General features: G+C 40.8%; 1 long non-coding RNA gene across 3 annotated transcripts; it reads left to right on the forward strand.

Moving 5' to 3' along the window:
• The first annotated feature begins 7,829 nt into the window (after positions 1 to 7,829).
• LOC122461404 lies at positions 7,830 to 23,575 on the forward strand. 3 transcript variants are annotated; one of them, XR_006283268.1, is made up of 3 exons: positions 7,830 to 8,469; positions 21,745 to 21,899; positions 23,023 to 23,575. It is a non-coding gene; the product is annotated as an uncharacterized LOC122461404 (long non-coding RNA). The 3 variants fall into 3 exon arrangements; XR_006283267.1 differs by having other exon boundaries at positions 7,830 to 8,069; XR_006283269.1 differs by lacking the exon at positions 7,830 to 8,469 and adding an exon at positions 11,297 to 11,669.
• The last annotated feature ends 819 nt before the right edge of the window (positions 23,576 to 24,394 follow it).

Genomic DNA, 24,394 nt, shown 5'->3' on the forward strand with positions numbered 1-24,394 from the left:
TGTACAGGCTTGGAGGAAAGGGATTTTTGAGTCAGCAGGTGGCACCATTAAGCATATTTAAAGGTATTTTAATAATAGTCCTTTCACATCCTTTTAGAGTGTATGATTCTTATTAAAAAGAAATAAAGAACAAAATCGCTCCTGAGGCTGAGTATACTGCATTCATGATAGCCTGCATCCCTGATTACAAGCACTACAATCAGGCATGTGAACAAAACATGTCCATGACAAAGGGCCTCATAATTGTGGAGAAATGGTGTTATAAACAGATGAAGGATCTCTCTTAGAATACTAATTAGGCACATGACATGGTGGCTCAGCATGTTTATTTGCTGCTTTCCCCAGAAATATTAATTTCTATTCATGTTATCTGTACCTCTTTTTCTACCCTATAATTTTCAAGCCAGGAAAGCAGCAGTATTCATACTGTGCAGACTTTGCAGTTACTGCTTTGGAGCGGACAGAAATATTATACTGTTTCTTTTTGCTATTAGTTTTTAAGCATTTGAATAGCTTTAAAAAAACATTTATTCCTAATCAGTAACTGATTTCAAGGGGGAAAGGCCATGAAGTATTTACCCATACAGGGGTTAATAACAGTAGAGCTGCCAGGATGATAAGGCTGCACTCCAGGCTCCCAAAGATCAGGCATGTTGTTGTGACAGGTTGTCCCACTTTAAGGTGCCACCTGATGTAGTGGGATGACACTGACCCTGTCTGTTCCACCAGCCTAGGCCCCTTTACTCTGTCTTGCTGAGACAGGCTCTTAAGCCTCCTCTAGCACGCACACACAGAGGCAGGGCCACACCCAGCTGCAGAAAGTCACAGACACAGAGATCATCTCTGGGAAGCGTCTGCTCAAGGGACTTGCCCCAGCACTCAGGTGCCCATCTCCCTTGCAGTGCAGACCCAAAGGTATATTGTCTTGCTCTGTATAGAAAAATCTGCACAGTGCAAGCTCATAAAAATTCGCCGTTTCCCTCAATGTGAAGAGAGATATGCACAGCTTCTTGCCCCCCAAATATGGATTGCACAAACTGGGTTATGTTATAAACAAGAAATAAGTTTATTAACTACAAAAGACAGATTTTAAGTGATTATAAGGGATAGCAAACAGAACAAAGCAGATTACTAAGCAAATAAAACAAAACATACAAACTAAGCTTGATTCACTAAAGAAACAGGTTGCAAAATGTAATTTCTCACCCTAAATGTTGAATTTGGCAGGATAAAGAATTTCTGTGGCTTAGAGTTCTAGTTATCTCTTCTTACAGACTGGACCCCTGCCTTTCCCCTCAGGTACTTTCAGCAGTCTTCTTGGGTAGGCGATGGAGGAGATCCCTATCAATCCCCTCCCCGGCCCTTAAAAAGGATTTACCTAAGGCAGGAATCCTTTGTTTGATCCCCATCCCCCTACAGAGGAAAAGTACCAGCAGTGTCCAAGGGGGTATTTTCATCAGGTGACATTATCACCTGACTTTATAGTGTCAATGCAGCATCCCAGGAAGCACCCCAGGAAGGTGGGAGATTAGCATCTTCAGAGTTCTATTGTCCTTCTTAAATGGGTCATTCAGGAGGATTGCCTACTGTCTTGTGGGCGTTCCCCCCAAGTACACACACAGTTGTAATTGTTACATAGTCCATATTCCTAACTTTAGATACAGAAATGATACATGCATATAAATTGGATAATCACATTCAGTAAATCATAACCTTTCCAATGATATCTTACATGAGCCATCTTGCATAAAGTATATCTTAGTTATGCCATATTCATATATTTCTGTGAAGAATATGGGGTGTAACGTGTCAGTTGTAAATCGCTGCACTTGATCTCCAGTGATCTCCAGTGAGGGCAGGACCTACTGGTCAGTTAATAAGGCATCAGAAAAGTGAGTGTCAGTAACAGTGATTAGAGTTATTAGAGGAGGCTACATAGTCCACTTTTCTGTGAAGAAGGAGACCACCAAAAGCTAGGTTTAAGAAATGCTGCTAAGATCAATATGGTCAATAGTGTGATGTAGTACACACAAGCTATGGTGCCTGGCACTGGAGGGTCCCCGCTGTTAGAAAAAGACAGACAAAATGGTGGGCCACCAGCTGGCATTTTCAAAGGAGCCAAAGGTGTTAGGTGACCAACTCCAATTCAGTGCTCCTTTGAAAATCCCATCCCAAATCCATTGATATGAATGTACAGTATCATGGGGATGATTAACCTTTTGTTCTTTCCTTTTAAGTTCTATTAATAGTTTCCTGGAAAATTGTGTACTCTACAAATACAAAAGTATAAATTCAATTACATTTTGTCAGCTTAAAGATTAATTTAATTTGCTGAGCAGTATTTGGATTGGACTTCGTGGTATACATAAATCATAATATAAATACATCCACATGAGGCATCTCAAAACAGGTTCAGAGGTGGGGGAAAAAAGAAGTTGGGTCATTCAAAAAGCAATGAGAAGCTAACCTAAGAAGGCACTGTTTTGAAGAAACAAGCCCAATAAGTTGATACATAAAAGGTCACAATATGTTAATAAATCTGCACTACTAATAGTCACATTCTGTCATTGTGGGTAACCCCTCCCCACCTGTCACTTAGTAGGAGCTGTGTGTATGCATTTATAAGCAGAATTTAGCCCTAAAGAATTGTTGCTTCACAGAGTGTCAAATTGTGCAAGATAACCTCAGTTTTTGGTAACTATATTGTGTCAACCTAGATTCCAAGTGCACTTTGTCTGATTGATGGTATTCTTCACTGCTGGTTCTAAGTCATTTTGGTAATATTGTTGTGTGCTGTTAAACAGCTGCCATTTTTCACCCGTAAGGTGTTTGCATTTCAGTGCTCAGTGAAATTCTTTCTTTCTGTACAGGATATATTTGCAAAGTGCTTTGTGATATTTGGGGATCAATGGTGCTGTATATGTTAGCATTAGTACCATATGGCCTGTTCCTGTTTCCATTAAAATCCATGGGGAAAACTCCTAGTAATGTCAATGGAAGCACAGCTGGGTCCACAAGTGTCATGTCCTATATTTTATAAAAATAAAGATTTACTAGTGGATGTTCATCTATCTTTGGTATGTAAGGAAGAGTTTTTTATTTGATTGGTACTTCTAAGGCAGTTCAAATATGTTAGACACCAGAAAGAAACAAAGTCACTCAAAAATGAAAAATATAGTGTTTGAATTAAGATATGCAAGAGACAGTAGAAACAAGCTTAGAGCTTAAATTGGCTTGGTCAGAGGGAAAGCAAGTTGTTAGAGGTACTGTTAACAAACCACTTGGGACTTGGTTCAATAACTGGCTGGCTTTAGCAATGTGCTGAACTCACAAACTCTACCTCTACATAGGAGAATTCACTAAATAGTTAATTTTATCCCCAGTATCTGGCCACAAAAAGGGGTGCAGACAAAGATAAATGACAGCTTTCACTGCAGCTATGTTCAATGCTGCGTTCATATCAGAACTGCACAACGTTCTGACCAGCTGGATGCACTGATTGTGATGGAAAGAAACCCCTTTCCTTCTCTATTGCTTACAGAAAAACGTGCAAAATTTGTGTCGGTGTTTCTTTCCATTGCAGCCCCTGCCATCTGAAAACATCTTCAAAATAAAAATGACAATGCAAGTCGGAATGACCTTTGACAGCAGGATAACAAAATGCATGGGAGGCAGCGCTCAATCTGGAGAGTTTGAAAGAAAATCTAATTCCACCTCCATTCCTGCATAAAGTGGTATTAGTCCAAGGACATTCAGTACAAGTAGCAACAGTGTACAATATAATTCATTTGTGGAAAAAGGATCCCTTCTGGTGTGTGGTTTTAATACTCTAGGGTTTTCTCCATCTGTTGTCTCTTAACACACACTTGGATTGTAAACTTGTTTGCCCAGTAACATGCTTTTATATTTCATGTGTAGACAGTCTAGTACAATGGAGCTCATATTCCTAATGCAGGGCCTCTGACTGCTACTGCAGTGTAAAAGGTAACTAATAATAACAGGGTGACTTCTAAATCTTTTTCTAGCCAGTAGTTTATAACTCATGATGATTTCTTCCCCACACCATCCCTGAGTCTACTCCAAGGGAAAGAATGAAGGGCCACATCCCCAGATGGTGTAAATTGGGTGAATCTAATGAAGAGAGGAGGCACAGACAGCCTTCTCTCCTAATGCACCCACTCAGCAGCAGGGGCAGGAGAATATTTGCAGTGCTCATCAGATGGGAAAACAATCAGACCTGGAAAAACAAGCTCACCGATGTTTCACAGTGCTGAAGGGGCAGGATGGATTCTGGACTCTCTGCCCATTCAGTACCACCTTCTTTCTTTAACCTCAGACTGTAAAAATCTGAGTCTTGGTCCAGCAAATACTTAAAACGTGTGTAGGTTTACTTATACGTAATCCATTGTGGTCTAGGGGACTACTCATATGGGTAAAGCTATGCATGTTCTAAGTGTTTAAGGCATGCTCTTAACAATGAGAGTGTTCAACCATTGGAACAAACTATCAATGAAAAGTGGTGGACTCTCCATCTTTTGAAGTCTTCAGATCAAGACTGGAGGCCTACCTAGAAGATATGCTTTAGACAAACACAAGTTATTTGGCTTCGTACTGATTAACTGGATGAAATTCTATGTCCTGTTTTGTGGCCTTCAAATCTATGAAAATATTTGCAGATCAGGGCCCAGATGTGTAAGACAAAGACTTTATCCTTACATGAACATTTTCCAGAAGTCTGAGTTTCTGGCTGTCTTCCCCAACCTGAACCCAGATTGCCCTGAACAACTAATGGAAGATAAGTGGGCTTGTTTCTTACGCACAGATCTTTCAGAATAAGGGGTTTATTATATAACAAGCTTCATTTTGTTGTACTGTAAGTATCTGTTGGAATAACAGATGAACAACACACACACACACTTTCCTCTTTTTCCAAGGTAGCTTCATTTTAGTAATAGGTGAAATAATCTATGGTGTTTCTTCATCTTTTTTTATATTTTTCTTTGCTGATTGGATGGGATGCTTTCTTGACTGTGGGGAATCATAGATTATTTCACCTATTACTAAAATGAAGCTATCTTGGAAAAAGAGGAAAGTGTGTGTGTGTGTGGGGGGGGAGTTATGGGGGGAGGGAATTCAGCACATTCTAACAAGAACTGTCTGGAATCATCCAACAACAACAAAATAATCAATACAGCCATCATGCTTAGAGAGCTCTCATCTGGATGAATTTCACTTAGTTGGATCCCTTGATAATGCCCTTTGTCCTGAGATTTCTTTTTAAACTTTCGCTTTCTCTCTCTCTCTCAGCTTCCTGTCTCTTAGACTCTCATTTCTAAAGTCCTGCTTATCTCACTCTCTCATAGAGACCATGATGCCCTTCAGTGTTTTTTGTTTTTTTAATAAGTGGCCAAAAACTGCAGAAGGGGATATGTTAAAGCAGTTGTGCAATAACTACATAGCATACCCTGTAAAATGTATAAAAAGAAGTGTTTACAAGCCAGTGATACAGATTCCAAATCTGTGAAAATCTTGTCAGATCAGCTTCATATCAGCGTGCAGAGTGTTGCACCTCTTTTATCTACTAATGGAATAGACACTTTACAGTTAGCAGCATGGTGCAGTCTGTGGTGAACCCTGCACAACTAGACTGAATACTCTGTATCCTCCAGCTATGCATCTAGCACATATATAGTATATGAGGAGTGAAGTTCTGCATTGCTAGGTATTTGCTAGTTATTTTTCCTTTAGACACCCTAATTATAGTCATTTTTTGTCTGATAAGATTTGCTTATATCTGGTGATCTTGCGGGTGTGCTATTGACTGGGCTAATTTTGAGTACTATGCCTTCCCCCCCCCCACTGTTTTTTTCAAAGCAAATACTATCCTAGTACTTGGCCTCAGTGTATCTATTGTAAATGTTTGGAGAGGGTGGAAAGCAAGGCTCTTCAGTCTCATGATCCATTTATTCTTCCCTGCCCTTATTTACACCCTTCCCGCCCGAATAGGAAGTAGCCCAAGCACTTGTAGAGCCCAGGGAACTTGGATCATGAGGCTGAAGAGCCTTGCTTTCCACCCTCTCCAAACAGCTGGGGGAAACAACTCCCACACCCTCAAAAACAAACAAACCATAAGATAACTGGGATGGAGAACCTCACAACACTGATCAGCTGGTTCTTTTTTAACCCTCTGACAGAGCAACACAAAGCTCTTTCTAGCTTCTAAAAGGAAGCAGCAGTAGCGAAAAACTCGGCAGGCGGCAGTGGGGGAAAGTGGGCTAGAATCTGTCATTCTGTGATTAGTAATAACTGATATTTTTCTTTTGCCTTTTTTATGACATAGGTTTACATTTTAGATCGTTGGAAAACAAAAAGGAAGCAAACATGGTTACTTAGGCCTTGGGGAACAATAAATGCACACAATCCCTGCCAGAGACCACTAGTTCATGGCAGTAGGCTGGGGAAATGGAATGAGAGGAATGTCTAGGGGAGGAAAATCCAAACTACTAAACACATAATAAACAGACAAATGTCACATGCTGCAATTGAGGCAGGTTCTTTAATTATTAATTTCTGGTCAGTGAGCTGAGCTCAAACAGCCCTCTTAGGCTCCATTCTCATTGTTTCCTTTTTCAAAGGCAATGTGATACTCAGTTAGTTAGTGTTCCAGAGTAGCAGCTGTGTTAGTCTGTATCTGCAAAAAGAAAAGGAGTACTTGTGGCACTTTAGGGACTAACCAATTTATTTGAGCATAAGCTTTTGTGAGCTACAGCTCACTTCAAGTGTGCTTCTATTAATGGAGAAAACAAATATTTTAAATCTGGATTGTGCAGCACAAAGTGAGTTTTTCTTACTGTGTCATGCATGATATAGCTTTCCAGAATGTGAGTGCCCATGAATTTTTAAAATATTTTGGCTGAAAGTTGTTACAAATATGGGGATTTTTTTCATGTTTACTATACTATCTGTATAACACTGATTATTTATGCTTATTTCCTGCTCTGCTGCATGTAATACTACTATGAAAAGCAATATGTCCTTCAGGCTTATGGCATACATTCTTTGTTTCTTCAGTGTAAACATCATTCAAATCTTTTTTTGGGGTTCCAATAACTGGTACTGACTGTGTTCAAGACAAGTATAAGAACAGAAACACCCTAGTGGTGTTATAATGGGATATGTATCCCAAACACTCCTAAATACCAGCTCCCTGTGCTTATGATTGACCATGGGGAATGCCAACTTGTACATTTCTCTGTGGGTATGTCAGGCTGTCCAAGGCTATATAGAGACCTATACCTTATACAGGAGCCTTCCCACCTTCTAGAACAGTGATACTCAGACCTCAGTGGTTCAGGAGGCAAATTAGTGATTAAAAATACCTAAGAGCCACAGTAGTGTAAACTCATTGTTTCATTTCCTATTCATATTTAACTAGGGGGAAATATTTAGGGGAAAAATTTAGTTTATATATATTATTATTTTCACAGCAAAATGGCTAACCAAATATTATTATTTTATCAACTACAATTGGTTAATAACATATTAAAAGCACCCTGATTGGTTAATAATTAAATCACAGTGTTTTACCATCATGTACTGCAAAGAGCCGCAGGAGACACATTAAAGAGCCATGGGTCTGCGTATCACTGTTAGAAGATGTATGAAACACCACCTTCCTTCAGCACTGCTTTCATTAAAGCACATCTTTAAGCTGGATGTCTATGGGGCCAGCCCTGGGATATGCCATGTAAAGGGAGTGGCATGAAATGGAACACACTGAAATTTAGCTCTTAGCCAGTGGCATAATTTAAATGTGGGTGTGTCAACATTCCATATTAGTAACACGAGCACCAAGAAACAGTGTGATCATCACTCCCACCTTAGCATTAAACAGATGTTGTGCTTACTTTCTATGAGAGGGGTTTTTTGTTTGTTTTTTTAAGAATGAAGCTGGACTGAGAATTCTGGAAACTGCAGTCCTCTATTTTACTACAGAATTGGTGGTGGCTGTGCAACTTTCCTCACACCATCCCACTGCTGTGCCTGGGAGCTGATAGGAACAAGACCAGGTGAGATCCCTGCCCTCATTCCAAATTCTTTGTACTGGGTGGAAGGGGCAGAGTGGTGTAAAGAGGCTGTAAAAGCCCCAGGTGTCACTAGGGAAGGATTCCTCTGGCTCTTAGTGATTAGGCTGTCCTCTGAGGACCCCTTTATAAGTTCTGGTGTCTGGGGGTTGGCTGGTGTAGGACTATAGCACTGCTGTGGTCTATAGTGCAGTTCCATGAAGGTTGCCATAACTCAGACAGGCCCTCAGAGCTGCACAGAGTGTGCATGGGGACTGCTCCAGCTCCCTGACCAATCCAGGATCTGGAAGATTCAAAGGTGGATAAAGCCACAGTATTCCCCTTATCCCGGGCTCTGAGTGCTGTGCTAACACAGAACCTTACCCAGTATCTTTAAGGATGAGAGGTAATTTAATATCTGTGGCCAATCGTTTGTGTATTTGCTGAGACATCCGAAAAGGTGCTCGTTGGGGCCAAATGTGACAATGACGGCTTATGTGATGTGCAGAGCTGCCCACAAGGAGCTAGGCTTAGACTGTCAACAGCTATTAGATGATGGAAACTTTAGATAACTAGACCAAGATCCACAAAGGTATTTAGGCTCCTTACTTCTATTGATTTACTGACCTGACATGGATGTAAACTAGTGACATACCTATGCCAAAGGCAAGTCTCCAGATCTGTCCTGTTGCCAATCTCTTGGTACTCCAATATGTGTGTACTTTCTCACATTTCCTTTCTCTTCCTCCCTCTGTCTTAACATAAATCCCACACTGGGTGTATGAAGTGTTCTGAGCTATCTGTGTCAGGGACATGGGAACACTCACTAACGTCCATGAGTGTTGGTTCAGGCCCCAAGAGATCTCTGGGAGTTTCTGATAATCCACAACAATGTAGGAATGATTTATACCGCTCCTTCTACCCATTTTTTTAAAAGTTAATTCATCTGATACTACTCAGCGTGAATAAAGGCTTCAGAATCAGGTCCTCATTTTAATTATTTAGGGACTGATTCTCACTTCATTTACCCTGAGATAAATTGGGGGATACTCCAATGAAGTCAGTGGCGGTACACCAGAATCTCTCAATGACAGTGATAGAATCAGGCTCTTATTTCTTTATTTAGATTGTATAGGATTAAGATTTTATCACACACAAGTTTTTTTTTAATCCCCCACTCAGCAGTCTATAGATCTATCCAGTTCTCACATGCCTGTGAAAGAATCAGTCTTGATTGCCAGTCATTGCTTTGACATGTGGGGAATAGGTTGGTTGGTTCCTCTTCAGATTCAGATGGAGACTTAAAGCTGCTCTCTAACTTTTCTTTGTTTGTGTTTTTTAATTGGCAGCTACTAGAAACCATCAATTTCTGGTGCAAACTACTTCTCTTATGGTGTTCATTATCATTTAAAATTAGACATTTCTTCACTATGTACTGTTTATCCAAAGGAGTTTTTACAACATTTGTGTGTTTTACAACATTTTACAAAACACACACACACACTTGCTGGGCCATTCCATCTCTGTTACTTGTAAATTCACAGTGTGGTGAGTTGTTACACAATTGTAATAAGATGGGTAATGCCTTCTTCTATTTCTATGCCCAGAGCAATCGCACATGGGTAGATCCTCCAGCTGGTGTATATTGGCACAGCTTAATTGAAGTGGATGGAGTTATGTTGAATTACAGCAGCTGATGGTCTGGGCCACAGGGTATAGGCACCATAAATGCTCTGGGTCTGATTCTGATATCCGTTTTACCATTTCGCAACTATGTAATTTACTTCTATGACATTACTCCTGATTTATACAGTTAAGTGAGATCAGAATTGGGCACTCTGTTTAGTTAGTGCTATTCATTTTTTTACATACTAATTCAAAAGCAATTCTTTTTATCTGCTGTAATAAATGAAGGGTAGGAGGATTTATGAACATCTATTTGACTTAATGCAAAGATCATTCATGGCACCAAGAGGGGATGATCCAGTGTAAAGTAGGGACTAGAAGAGAGCTAGGTGGATAGAGTTCAATGTGGCATAAGCTGATAGGTTAGACAAAGCAACCAGAAGAACTGGTAGAGATAATAATGGCACCACAGATAGAAGGCAGGGCGGCTGTCAATGGTAACAGACACATAATTTGTGGGTCAGGATGGAGCTGAGGCTGTAGCTAGCTTTCAGGTGGTAGCTGGGATCAAAAGAACTCTTTTTGCATCAGTGCTTGGTGAGAAACCTTTTATTTCTTACGTTGACTATAGAAGAGTTGCTGCCTCAGGACAGCCCTGCAGGCAGCCCCTTACCCACTTGGATCCCCATACAGGGTTTTTCCACTTCAACCCCAACTGTGCTCCTTAGCGTGGGTCTGATTTATTAATTAAAGTTCAAAAGCCTTCCCTCCATCCTTCAGCTGGGTACACCCAAGCTCCCCTGGTTTGGGCAGAGTCCTTCCTGTTTTAGTACGCTACTCCCAGCCCTTCCTTGCTGGGGCAGTTCCCCTAGTCTCAGGGCCCTCCCTGCAGGAGTCCCTCTCATTCTCTTCCATCTCACTACAGCCTCCTGAACTTTCCCCTTACTGTGGCCACCTGCTGCCCCTTATAGGAAATTGCCTGATTCCTCTTAGGTGGGCTCATGCTGTAATCAGGGTTGGCTTGGCCCCAGGATCTCCAGCCCAGCAAAGACATCCTGTTATGCTGGCCTTGCTACTCTTACATGTGCCATTGTCATTTTGATAATAGGTGGCTGAGGCTACATCTTGAGACTGCTTGAAAGGCTGTCACATTCTTCAGGAACTTCAGTTACTGGCTGAGCAGCGTCTTATGCTGACAGTACCTAATACCAGTGCTCTGGAAACTGCACTGGCTTCTAGTGAATTTCCAGTAGAATTGAAGGTGTTGGTTTGGGTCCAGATTGAGAGTTTGCTTCTTTCCTTGCACCAAATTGCAGCAGCTGCAATCAACAAAGGTACTAGATTACGTGCAGCATGAATCCTCCCAACAGTGACAGGTCCCACTCCCTTCAGTCTTTCTCCTAGGCTCCAATGCATCTTAATTCCAATATTTTATACATTTGGACTGCACCTAGGCCATGCAGGAAAAAAATCCCCCTTGATTCTACCATCAGTTCAGCTGCACTGGTGTGAGCTCTCTTGCAACCAAGTCTCTAGCAGCATCCAGAGGATTTGGGGGCTCTAGCCAGTGGCAGCACTGGGAGGGAGGGAAGGAGGGCAGACTTTTTTGCTGGAAGTCACTGGTGTAGACAAGAGCAGAGTGTATTGCATGCTCCAGAGAATGATACTCAAATTTGCAGCAGCTTGGGCTTAATATAAAGGAACGTGATCCATTTCTGGTGGCTGTGTTGGGAGTAATGTTGAGTTCACAGGGATGCTGGGTGGGGCCTGAATGATTTAAAGACTGAAGAGAGAGTAAGAGCTCATGCTAGAGCTATGTCAAAGGACGATTCTAAAAGATAGAGGCAGACTAATGAAACTCAGGGCCTGGATGGTTTGGTGATGCACAAGAAATCATTTTGTAGGAAGCAGCAATCAAATGGATGACACAAATTAGCTTGCCTAGAAGATATTTGGAAGGCGTCTGACCCAATCCTTCAGGTATAAACTACCCTATAAATTACTAAGGTGTAGCACATGTTCTCATCTTTACAGAAACAGATTATTTTAGACATAAAGGAGAATAAACTCATTCTCTCAACTGTAGAAAAATACAGATTTTGTGCAAAAACCTACATCCTTTTTAAACAATCATAGATATAATTCTGTTTATTTTACCCATTCCTATTCCATTTCTGCTTGATACTTACAGCTTTGTATAGATTACACAGAAGCATCACAAGACAAAAGGATATTTATTGCTACATTGCTGCTGTTTTTTTAAAAGATTGAAAGAGCTTTTTACATGCATGTGTTCTATTAAACTGTAACTCAGCCAACATAAATCTGCATATTGCATAATACTGCATAATTGCCTTTCCTCTATTATTTCACTAACCCCTCCCTGAGCTAATTTTATATGTGTATGAGGTTGTTCCTGACTGTATTTCCTCCCCCCCCGCATATCCTTCTCAGAACAACAAATCCAAGGTGAAGAGTACACACTGCCACAAGGGGGCAAAGTCAGACAGATATTCAGTTAAAGCAATATTAAGGAGAACCTAAAAAAAGCAGAGTGTACCACACTAGGCAGCAGCATGAGTTTGTCTGATTGAATGTTGGTTTTCTGTCCTCTTCATCTGTTAGTTGGTAAACAATCAATAATCAGCCTCCACTTCAATTAAAGTGTATGGTACTGCTTCTGAGATACTGAGGAATGTCTGTGTAAACAGTCACACAACAGTGCATCATATGATAGCATTGCAAATGTTTTAAGGGCAGTACAATATGGGATGTAATAAATTGCTATAATTTTCCATGCTGCGATATACAGCAATCTTTGAAATACCATGTGCAGTATTTTGGCAATTCTTTACCTTTTCTTGAGCATGGCTTGAAAATAATGTGCAACTGTAATATGCTATGATTCTAGTCTGTAACATTTTTGTCTATTCTGAGAATACAGTAGCAGGAGCCTGAGGCTTAAATCATGTCCAGTTATACAAGGTTTGTAGCATCATATTCATGTCTAGGAATATTAAAAAAGGAAACCTACTTTTGAAGATATTTCAATGACTTATTTGTACAGTGAAATGTAGTCCTAGTGAGTCTTGGGACCATAAACTGGTATTCTTCAGAGACATAAATACAAGTGCAGAGTTCTTCCTTTAAATCCCTCCTTAAAAGCTTCTTCTTTCCTGGAAACCATCTTTGTCCACTCCTTCCCCCCTCACCCCACCCCCCGACCGTGCCCCACTCCGCCACACTCACACAACTGTCTATTGCCTGAACTTGTTATACCATGTATCTTTTTCAGAGAGAGAATTCTCCAATAATTGAATGAAATTCTGTGTGAATGGTCCATAGTCTGAACACCGTTCGTCCCAACTGTGGAGTATGAGGGAGTTGTGGGTCAGTTTTTTTTTTAAATCAGTATTGTAACCTGAGGGGCATATCTGTTTGATATTAACATGCCTGACTGCCAGGAATAAAATCAAAGAGGCTGTTAAGGGAGAAACCAACAGGAAATGAAACAGTGACAAAGACAAGACACCTGGGGTAAACAGCTTTGAAGGATTCAGAGTGGTAGCCGTGTTCATGCATCTGATGAAGTGGGTTCTAGCCCACGAAAGCTTATGACCAAATAAATTTGTTAGTCTCTAAGGTGCCACAAGGACTCCTCGTTTTAGCTTTGAAGGAGTTAAGATAACAATGGCTGAACCATCCATTGGCAATGGCTCTATGCAGGCTGGCATAGGTTACTGTACCCAGGGCTGACAGCCTAGGATCAAAGGGGATTCTAAACCTTAAAAACACTGGCTTGGGGAAGCAGGAGAGGTGAGAGACTTGTAGTAGACTGAAGCTGACATCCAGACTGACTGAGTCACAGAAATAGGAGGTGCATGCTGCAAGCAGGACATTCTTTTTCACCCAGCCAGAGACAGGGGTTAGCTGGGCTTAGGGGAATTTACGAAAGCTGATTAAGAAAGAAAGATTAAGGTAATAGTAAAACCCATCTGTATAGGCCTCTTATGGTTTTTGCTCTTTGCTTTGTGCCTTTGGGGGTGATGGTGGTGAATAAGTAATTATTTGTTTTGAAGATTCTGTTTTTGAGTTGCTTTTATCAGCTGCTGTCATGAGTCTCTGGAAAGACAGGGCTTAACAGGTACCAAATGTAGTTGGGCCTGCTATGTTAACATGGTTGAGAAACCATATTTCTAGGCTGTAGCCCTCCTTTCTAAAAGTGATAGGGCCATATGGCTCCACGCAGTGTTGGTGAAGGTAGTGAAACCTGTCCTCCCTTGAGAGACTAAATAGGGTCTAAAGTGCAGCTCAGCTTGTAACTGTGATGCCAACTACCCAGCAAATAGTTGTGATGAACAAATACATGTGCAGAAATCAGAAAAAATAGATGAACTTGCAAGGAATACTTTTCACAATGAATAATTACTTAGTCTTACTACTTTGAATACTCAACTCTGAACAAAAAGATCATAAAAGACTCTGGTAATTACAGAGCAGAAGCTAAAGTCTATCTTAGACCTGTAAAAAAATCCCAGATGATTCATCTGAGGAATAGAAAAATGTGTCAACTAGCTCACAGGCAATTCTAAATCCACAATGGAGGTGGGTAGGTAGTAGGAGATATATGAACCCTCTAATAGTATGGGGTGCCAGAGGGGATTTTGGTTAAACATCTTTTAAAGGTATTTTTAATAAAACCAATGGAGTGCAAAGGAAGACAGTGAAACTAAATGGAAGCTGCAATGGAACCCTCCATACCATGTAAAATTCTGGCATTTTGAACACCATTTTAAATGTGTGCAATCTGCCCCACTATTATTGTTACTTGCTTTGTATTTTGCATGATACGTATTAAATATAGAGACAGTCCTGAACCAAAAGTCCTGAACCTGCATCCAAACTTGCTTCTTAAATTCTGGGGAAGATCTGATCCAGAACAAACCCTGTGATATATCTATGGTAAGATAATAGGGTTTTTTTCCTTTGGAAAATTGAGTTTTTGGAGAAAAATGGAACCTCAAAATATTTCAGCCCCAAAATGAAATACTTCTCTTCTGAAATGTGGCTGGGGTGCCTCATGGGCTCATCATGGTGAGTGTACATCTCCCATCACACACCACAACCTCTTGGTGATGTGTGGCAGTACATCATGACGCACTGCAGCCATGCAGTTGTCATGGGAGATGAAGTCCATTGGGAAACCTGACCCACAGAGGAGAGTGGGAGCATGAGGCACTTGAACTACAACTCCCAGGAGGCACCATGGCAACATTTGAGAATTGAAATATTTCAGGTTTTGGATGAAATATTTTGAATTGAGGACATTCCATTTTTTATCCAAATGGAAATTTCTCCCTGGAAAGCTGACATGTTTCATGAAAAAACTTCTTGAGTTGGAAAAAACAAATTTTCCATATTTTTAAAAAAACAAAACAAAACTGTTTAAATGGAAAATTTCTGTACTGCCCTGGGTGTGACAGTGATTTTGATCATTACTTTTGAAAGTGCCACCATAACAAATATTTAACTTTCATTTCTAGATTGTTTGTAAAACATTTAAAACTATAATGCAACAGCAAGTTCTGAACTTCATGGAGCCATGAAGGCTGCATGGCCTGCCCAACTCCAGGAACTTGGAGGTTTCGTTTCCCATATAGCATAATAGACCAAATGCAGTAATAAAGCATATTGGGATATTTAACACACCTTCCACCACCATGCATGTCTAAAGGAGTCACAGACGGAGTAACTTGGATGCCAAAGAGCCGGAAGTTGGATCAAATTATCCTCCCATACACATGGCTAGAACAGGTGTAAACACATCTAGGGGGTCTAAATAAGTTCTAATTCTAATAATTCTAGTGCTAGGGGGTCTAAATAAGTTCAAGGAGGCCTAACAAGGTATGTTAGCCATAATTTCTGAATTGGGACCATGAATCTCTTCATGTATATCATCCTATCATCACAATCTTAAAAGGTATATTTATTTAAGGCAGACAAATATTTGTAATGCATTTCCTTTACATGGGTTATCTTTCTCATAAGAATGCCTTGCGTAGAAAAACATTTTGGAATTAGGCCCAAAATGTCCATGCACAGATCATGATTTTCTTATCTATATTTTATTTGAAATTCAATGACATTTATTACACATTTTATTCACTTGCTCTTCAAAATCCAAATTCAAGCTGTTACTTAGTTATGCTTGGTCACATAGAATAATAGAAGGTTGGGTTGGAACAGACCTCAGGTGGTCATCTAGTCCAACCCCTTGCACACTGTTTCTCGTCCACATCCAGTTTCTCGTCCACTGTAATCCCCAGGTCCTTTTCTGCAGAACTGCTGCTTAGCCAGTCGGTCCCCAACCTGTAGATTCTTTTGTCCTAAGTGCAGGACTCTGCACTTGTCCTTGTTGAACCTCATCAGATTTCTTTTGACCCAATCCTCCAATTTGACTAGATCACTCTAGACCCTATCCCTATCCTCCAGCTTATCTGCCTTTCCCCCCCAGCTTGGTGTTATCTGCGAACTTGATGAGAGTGCCATCCATCCCATCATCCAGATCATTAATGAAGATCTTGAACAAAACTGACCCTGGGGCATTCCGCTTGATCCTGGCTGCCAACTAGACATTGAGCCATTGATTACTACCCATTGAGCCCGACGATCTAGCCAGCTTTCTAGCCACCTTATAGTCCATTCATTCAATCCATACTACTTTAACTTGCTGGCAAGAATACTGTGGGAGACCATATCAAAAGCTTTGCTAAAGTCAAGACATATCATGTCTACCGCTTCCCTATATCCACAGGGCCAGTTATCACATCATAGAAAGCAATCAGGTTGGTCAGGCGTGACTTGCCCTTGATGAATCCAAGTGCTTCAAAATGGATACCTTGAGGATCTGGTCCATGATTTTTCCAGGGACTGAGTTGAGGCTGACTGGTCTGTAGTTCCCTGGATTCTTCTTCTTCTCTTTTTTAAATATGGGCACTATATTTGCATTTTTCCAATCATCCGGGACCTCCCCAATCGCCATGAGTTTTCTGAGATAATGGCCAATGGCTCTGCAATCACATGAATCACATAGTATTGTTTTCTCTGAGTGGATATAACCTTCTTACAATCGAGTTTCTGGAGGAGAAGTTCATGGAAAGAATATTTGCAGCTCGCTTTTACTGAGTGTTTTAATGTGAAAAGTTGAAAATCCACTTGCCATGAACATTCATATCGGTAAAATTCAATCTCAGAAATATTTGCAGAAAGCAAAATCAAACACAATGACTATTCATTCAGAAATGGTAATCAATACCTGTGGAATATTTCACAGTATTTTCATTATTACGTTCTGAGCCAATGTTTGTGCACAGGATGCAAACTATCCTATTTCCATTCCTCTCTGTCATTAGCTGCTGCTTCCATCTGCTGTATGGTGTTGAGATTGATTGTTCTGCCCTCCCCGATAAGGGCTCTTCTTAAGGTTTCTCTTGAGTGCCTTTGTTTCCTCACACCAGTTGGTTTCCCCCGACAGCATCATGTGGGAGTCTATGTGTTGGCACATGGAGTACATGCCCCAAATGTATCCAGCATTTCCTTCTGATTCTGACGGAAACAAGCTGCTGGTTGGTGATTTCTTAGAGCTCTTTGTTGGTAGTGAAGTCTTTCCAGCCACTTTCCAGAATCTTAAGTAGCACTTACTTTTGAAGGCATCTAGTTTTCTGTCCAGCTTTGCAGATTTGTTTGCACAGAAAATTGTTTGAATTGAAAATTCTCAGTTTTGTTAGGATGCAATGTATCTTTGATTTCTATACATTTACTAAGTTTAGTACATGCTGCGGATGTCTTTCCTATTGTTGCACTTATTTTTTGAGGTCTCTGTTGGCCAGTATGATGCTGCCAGGTTATCTGTCTTTGTAACTTTTTGAGGTGTTGCACAGCACAGTCGCACAATCTCATCAGCAAAGTCTGGCTCTTCAAGGCATTCGTCATCTAAGCATGCTATACCACTAATACAATTCTCTATTATCCAGCCTATGGAAATGTCAAACAACAGAGATAAAATGCAGTCCTGTTTTATGCCAATGTGCACACTGTACCACTTTGTCTGGTTGTTCACTGTTACAGATCACTGTATGTGGCCTTGATGATGTAGGGAAAGCCTTCTGTCATCATCAACAGAGAGTAGTGTAACTCCTCACTACTACTTAGTCAGTAAGCTCACCCTTTTTGGGTATTCTGACAATGATTCCATGTTTCCACTGGTCCTGAGGGGTCTCTTTCCCCAAACATTATCAAACAGTTCTGTCAGTTTCGTTAGGATGACGGTATCAAATGCTTTTAGCATTTCTGCTGTTATATGATCATCTCCTGCAGCTTTGTTATTTTTCAGCTTCTTGATTACGGCCTGTACTTTTGACATCTCTTTTAGACGAATGTTGATCAGGTTCACCTACTTCATTAAGTCTGGTGCTGAATTGGTCTATTGAGGATGTCTATGAAACGCTAAGCTGGGGGTGGGGAACCGATGCCCCTTGGGCCAGATCTGGCCCCTTGCTCATTTTCATCCAGCCTGCGGGCCACACACATTCAACTCACCCACCGGGGGGGCGGCACAGAGACTTGGGTCTTCCTCCCCACGGTGGGGCAAGCCGGCGCTCGTAGATCCAGCCCTGTGGGGGGAAACCCCGAATCTCAGCTGCCCCCATAGAGCTAGAGCTATGAGCGCCGGCTCGCCCCACTGTGGGCAGGAAGCCCGAACCTCTGCACTTGCCCGGGCAGGTGAGTTGAATGTGCGTGGCTTGCCACTGATTTTTTTTGGTGGGTCAATGGCCCCTGATACAAAAAAGGTTCCCCACCCCCATGCGAAGCCCATCCATTTTTGTGGTCTACCTCATTTGTAAGCATATTTCCATCTTTGCTTTTTACTGACTCATTTCCTATTCTGAAATTTCCACTCGGGGTTTAGTTATTTGGTAAATGGATCTGTGATTGTCTATCATAGCAGCAGCTTCATGTGCTAGGTCTTCAGCATATCTCCATTTATCTTTTCTGTGTTACTTTTTACTGCTTTAGCTGCTTTCTTGTACTCCTTTGCTTTTTCCAATATTTCATTGGTCTTTGCATTCAGGAGTTTCCTTTTAGTACTTTCCTTCCTCAAGACTCTTGGTTTATCCAATTATTGCTCTCTTTCTTGATATCCAACTAGGGCTGCTAAAGATACAATCACTTTGTTTCTGAGCACTACTTATTTTTTCTTCTCTCTCTCACCTTCCTGTGCTTCTGGCAGTACTTCAGATATGTTCTTTAGTTTGAGTTGGAATTTCTCACAATGCTCTCTTGTTTTTAGTTTTGCACTTGTTGATTTTCTTTACTGATTTCTATTTAAAGATGATCTTTCTTAATTTTAATTTCAGTTTAGCAATGCAAATATTATGGTCGCTGCTGACATCTGCTGCTTGATGTGCCCTTGCATCTTGGACAGAATCTTGAGGTAATGTAGATGTGGTCAGTCTGTTTTTTCATTTTGCCATTTGGCAAATTCCATGTTTTGGGGGACAAGGTGCTTGCAAGACCTAGATATCAAGGACCATTTGACGAATGTCTTACCATTTTGGTTGATGATTCTCAACCCATGTTTCCCTATTTCTCTTTCCATTTCTTGGTTGTCACATCCGACTTTAGAGCTAAAATTGCCCATCACAAGGAGTAAATCATGTTTTGTATTCTGTCAGTGACATTTTGGAGGCAATTATAGAATTCATCTTTATCCTTGTCACTATGTTCCTCTGTTGGAGCATAGCACTGTATGATTTACATTCTAGGAATCTGGTTTTGAAATTTATATACATCATGGCTTGGTTAGTAGGTTCCCAGGTGATGAGTGATTTTTCTGCAGCTTCTGTCCAGTATTTACTTCCCATATTATCATGTACATTAGCCCATTATTTGTTGTTTATGCATTGATGTCAATATCAGAGCAAACAAGGGTGAGGAGTCCCAGTAGAAGACAATTTTATTTTTTATAACTGACCATCCTGTAGTCCCACGTCTAGTCTAACAAACAAGTGGTAGGTGAGCTGGAATCTCACTAGATCTCGTGTACTGTACAATAGATATAACCTTTTCACAAAGAAACTTAATATTGTGACATGTTCACAACATGTTTAAATGGAAACTGGTTAAGTCCAACACCAATCCATCACAGAACGCTAAACCAGGTTCTGATATATGAAGTTACTCTGGATTCCTACTTATGCCAATGTAACTGAGATCAGAATCTTCCCCATATTCTAAAATAAATGAAATCCAGGGACTACTGGATATATGCAAAACATTTATGTGGTGGGTGTATGTATTTTAGTAAATCTCAATGATAAAAATGTTTCCAAAATGTCAACTTTCCAGGTAAATTGCATTCAAACTCTCCAATTGTAAGAGCAAATGGATTCTTTTTATTAATTAGAACAAGAACAAAATATATCTTTTTATGATCTCTCAAGTATCTTGTCAGCTAATACCAAACTATTCATGTGTGAGAAACCAGATCATTTCATTTGTTCAATATTCTATGACCCTAATTAATTAATACCAGGCTTAGCATTTTTAGGTTAAGAAGATTCTGCTAATGGATCCTCTGCTTCCTTTTACAAGATTTATTATTAGCTGCCAGAATGATTATAGCTACTAAAGGGAAATCTCTGAAAAACATTCCTATTAATAAAGGGTTTACTAAATCATGGAAGAGCCTGTCTATTGAGAAACTGCTCGTATTAGATATGAATCTGATAAATATCTTGAAAACTGATATCTACATATTGAATATATGGAAAACATAACTCCTTTATATAATCAATTATATCATTAATATCAATTTTCACCTTGGTGTTTCTATTCAGTAATATTCATTTTCTCTTTAAGTGCATATTGTATAGTTGTACTTTTTAGAGGTGTATGTAATATTTTCCCAAATCCATAGTACAACTTTATAACAAACAGTTGGAGGAAATGAAGAAACCAGGGGATGAATATTAAACTGCATATATATATTAGCAGGTAGAGAAAGGGGCAGAAGGTTCTGAGACCACTGTCTGGCATGCTGACCAATTCTGTCTCATTGTTTCCGTTTGCCCTCCTGTTGGTCTGTCTGTATCCATCTGTCATCTTACACTTTGATTGTAAGCTCTTTGGGGTCAGGGACTGTCTCAAATCTGTGTTTGTATAGTGCCTTGCCAATGGGGCCCTGGTCATGACTAGGGCACATAGGTACTACCATAATACAAATAAGAAGCATATGTGAGGCTACTGTATGGCATATGTTAAAAGACCATTATCTGCTCTTTCCATGGGTAAGATTCTAAGGGTGTGATTTTCTTATATTGCCTAGATAGTATGGTGATGGGTGCATTAAAAATGCAAAAGACTTGACTAGTAGAGTGGTTTTCAAACTTTTTTTCTGGGGATCCAGTTGAAGAAAATTGTTGATGCCCGCGACCCAACGGAGCTGGGGATGAGGGGCTGGGGTGCGGGAGGGGGTCAGGGATCTGGGCTAAGGATGCAGGCTCTGGGGTGGGGCCAGGGATGAGGGGTTTGGGGTACAGGAAGGGGTTCCAGGTTTTGGGGTGGGGCTCAGGGTTGGGGCAGAGGCTTGGGGCGCAGACTTACCTCCGGCGGCTCCCGGTCAGCGGTGCAGCCTGGGTGCAGAGGCAGGCTTCCCGCCTGTCCTGGCACCACGGACTGCACTGTGCCCCGGAAGCGGCCATCAGCAGGTCCGGCTCCTAGGTGGAGGCACAAATGCGGCTTTGTGTGACTCATGCCCACAGACCCCATGACTCCCCTGCCTTGAACCCAGACCCACTGCTGGCTGCTTCCAGGGCGCAGTGAAATGTCAGAAAAGGTAGGTACTAGCCTGCCTTAGCTGGGCAGCACCGCCAACGGGACTTTTAACGTCCCAGTCAGCGGTGCTGACTAGAGCAAGATGACCCAGTGCTTTACAGTATTGGGTCGCGACCCACAGTTTGAAAACACTGGTCTAGTACACTGTCCTTTTCTTCAGAAAGCCGTAAGAGAGGAATTTAATCTGAAGTCTATAGCCATTCCAAGTTAACCAAGGCAGCCTTTGAAGAAAATGGGGGGAAACTGGAGAAGTATGTTCTTTGTCATATTCGTGATGATAATTATTGGTATAGAATTAATCTCAGAAACCAGAAGGTAAGTTCAAAGAACCCAACATTTTAGTCTCCTGACTTTTAAGACAATGTCAAGTTTTGAGGGCCCGTCTCCTGCTTTTTAAATATTAAGTGTTAGGATAGAGATAGTCAGGCCTGTCTGCAGAGGCCTATACTCTAAGAATGTAGGTTTGTGTTTATCATTTAGCCAGTAATAGAGGTATACAAGAAAGAATCTGTGTAAGGGCCTTCTCTTACAGTGGCAGTCTGAGGCCCTGTTCTTAGGCCAATGCCTTTGGCTAAACAGCAGAGGCAGCCATAAGCTAGGAAGCGAATGGTCACATCCTCACATTCCAAATTACTCACATTGAAATAAGGCAATCTGGGGCTGTTAGAAAGGTGATCTAATCTATCACCTCCAGAGAAAGGGAAGAGCCTAGAGGATTTAAAAGGAAGTTTAGTTTGATCGTTTTCTGTTCAGTAAGAACTCACTTATCAATAGACACAGCTCGGAAACCCTTATGTCTTTATAGATGTAGTTGTGAAATCCTCGCTTCTGTATTGTTTTGTCATTATAGTTCCCACTTTGCTATTGTTTGTTTGCATGATTTCTGTCTGGTTCTGTGATTGTTTCTGTCTGCTGTATAATTAGTTTTGCTGGGTGTAAACTAATTAAGGTGGTGGGATATAATTGGTTAAATAAATAATCATGTTACAATATGTTAGGATTGGTTAGTTAAATTTCAGTAAAATGACTGGTTAAGGAATAGCTAAGCAGAACTCAAGTTTTACTATATAGTCTGCAGTCAATCAGGAAGTAGTGGAGGGGGGATGGGGACAGGGAAGGAGGGGTGGGGAAATTGGAATCATGTTTTGCTATGAGAGGTGGTGGAAAATAGGAACAGGGACACAGGTAAGGCTCTGTGGTGTCAGAGCTGGGAAGGGGGACACTAAGGAAGGAAACTGGAATCATGCTTGCTGGAAGTTCACCTCAATAAACATTGAATTGTTTGCACCTTTGGACTTCTGGTATTCTTGCTCTCTGTTCATGCAAGAAGGACCAGGGAAGTAAGTGGGTGAAGGAATAAGCCCCTAACATTAAGATTTGGGAATACTGAGAACCAAAGCAGATCTTCCTGAGATGAGTGCAAAATCTTGTATTTCAGATTTACCACTTTACAAGAGACATCAGACCAGCTAAGTACAAAAGGTAATATCTCTGCAAGCATACTTGCAATTCCAACTTCATTTTACTACAGAAAATCTATGGGTCAAGATGTGAAACTTCCGGAAACTAATTTATCCTCTTGTAAGGGAAAGATGGAAGGGGAGAATCATACTGCATTCAAGAACCATACTGCATTTAACATTTACTGTTTAGATTTACTGTCAAATCTGTGGCCACTCTTAATACCTTTAAAAATAAAAAAATAAAAAAAGAATTCAGGTATTGAAATATGGATTTGGATGCCTAATTTTAGGTACTCAAATTTGAAAATGTTGGCCTAAGTCCCCATATAGTACTTTATGGCCCTGTTTCACTTGTTCAGCTGAGCTATGCTCAGTGCAGATCCAGGGAGGTGGAGCAAAGGTTGTCTTATGACATCTCTATTTTTCCCTGATCTGAGCACTGATACCACATCTGGTGAAAGTGGTCTGTTCTAGTTTAGGCTTTGCTTAAGTCTCAAGTGGCCCCTGGCTTCAAGATGCCATTCAAGCAACCGTGGATCTGTAGAATGCAGACGATGCTCTGATCACATACCCTTTCTACTGCACTGGAGGCAGTGAAGGAAAAATGCCACATAACTGTTATGCTACAATGATTCTCTCTAGCTACAGAGAATCCTGAGGGGACTATATCTGCTGTGCATTCAGTAGTTTTGCATCACCAGAGAGAGGCAAAGCAGATTCAAAAACTGAGCAGAGATTTTTTTTCTCTCCTAAGCTTCTGTAGAGACCTTTACTAAAAAATCCCTACATCATCCCTGTAACTAGTATCCCAACACTTGCGCAGAGAGATAAGATAAGGCAGGGCCGTTAAGTGACTTGCCCAAAGTCATTTGGTGAATTAATGGCACAGCTAGAAGTAGACCTCAGGAGCTCCTGGCTCTATTTGTCCTTCCACCTGACTTCAGTGCATCTTAGAATGCTCAGTTATTTCCAGTGTGTTCTGGTGTTTCTTTTTTTGAGAGGTCATTTCCGTGATTAGAAGCCTTCTGCTTCAATTTCTCATCTATCCAGTTTGCCTCACCAACAGTATAAATCAGACTTACTTTCCCTTGACAATTTACAAACAGTCAGTGACCCCAATGACAGAGTGAGAGCAAGACAGTGTTCCTTCTTCAGTTAAGAAAAGCAGCAGTGCATTCCAGAAGCAAGGTCCCCATTTCCTGAGAATAGATGGGAAACCAGAGTATGTTAGTAATCTGTATGAAATATTGTGCATACTGTGGGCATTAATCAGAAATTGGATGCCTTTTCATTTCTGTGTCATATATTTCCTTTCTTCCATAGCTTTTAAACCAATTTGTATGGTGT

This window comes from Chelonia mydas, chromosome 8 (genome assembly GCF_015237465.2).
Source record: "Chelonia mydas isolate rCheMyd1 chromosome 8, rCheMyd1.pri.v2, whole genome shotgun sequence".
NCBI lineage: Eukaryota > Metazoa > Chordata > Testudines > Cheloniidae > Chelonia > Chelonia mydas.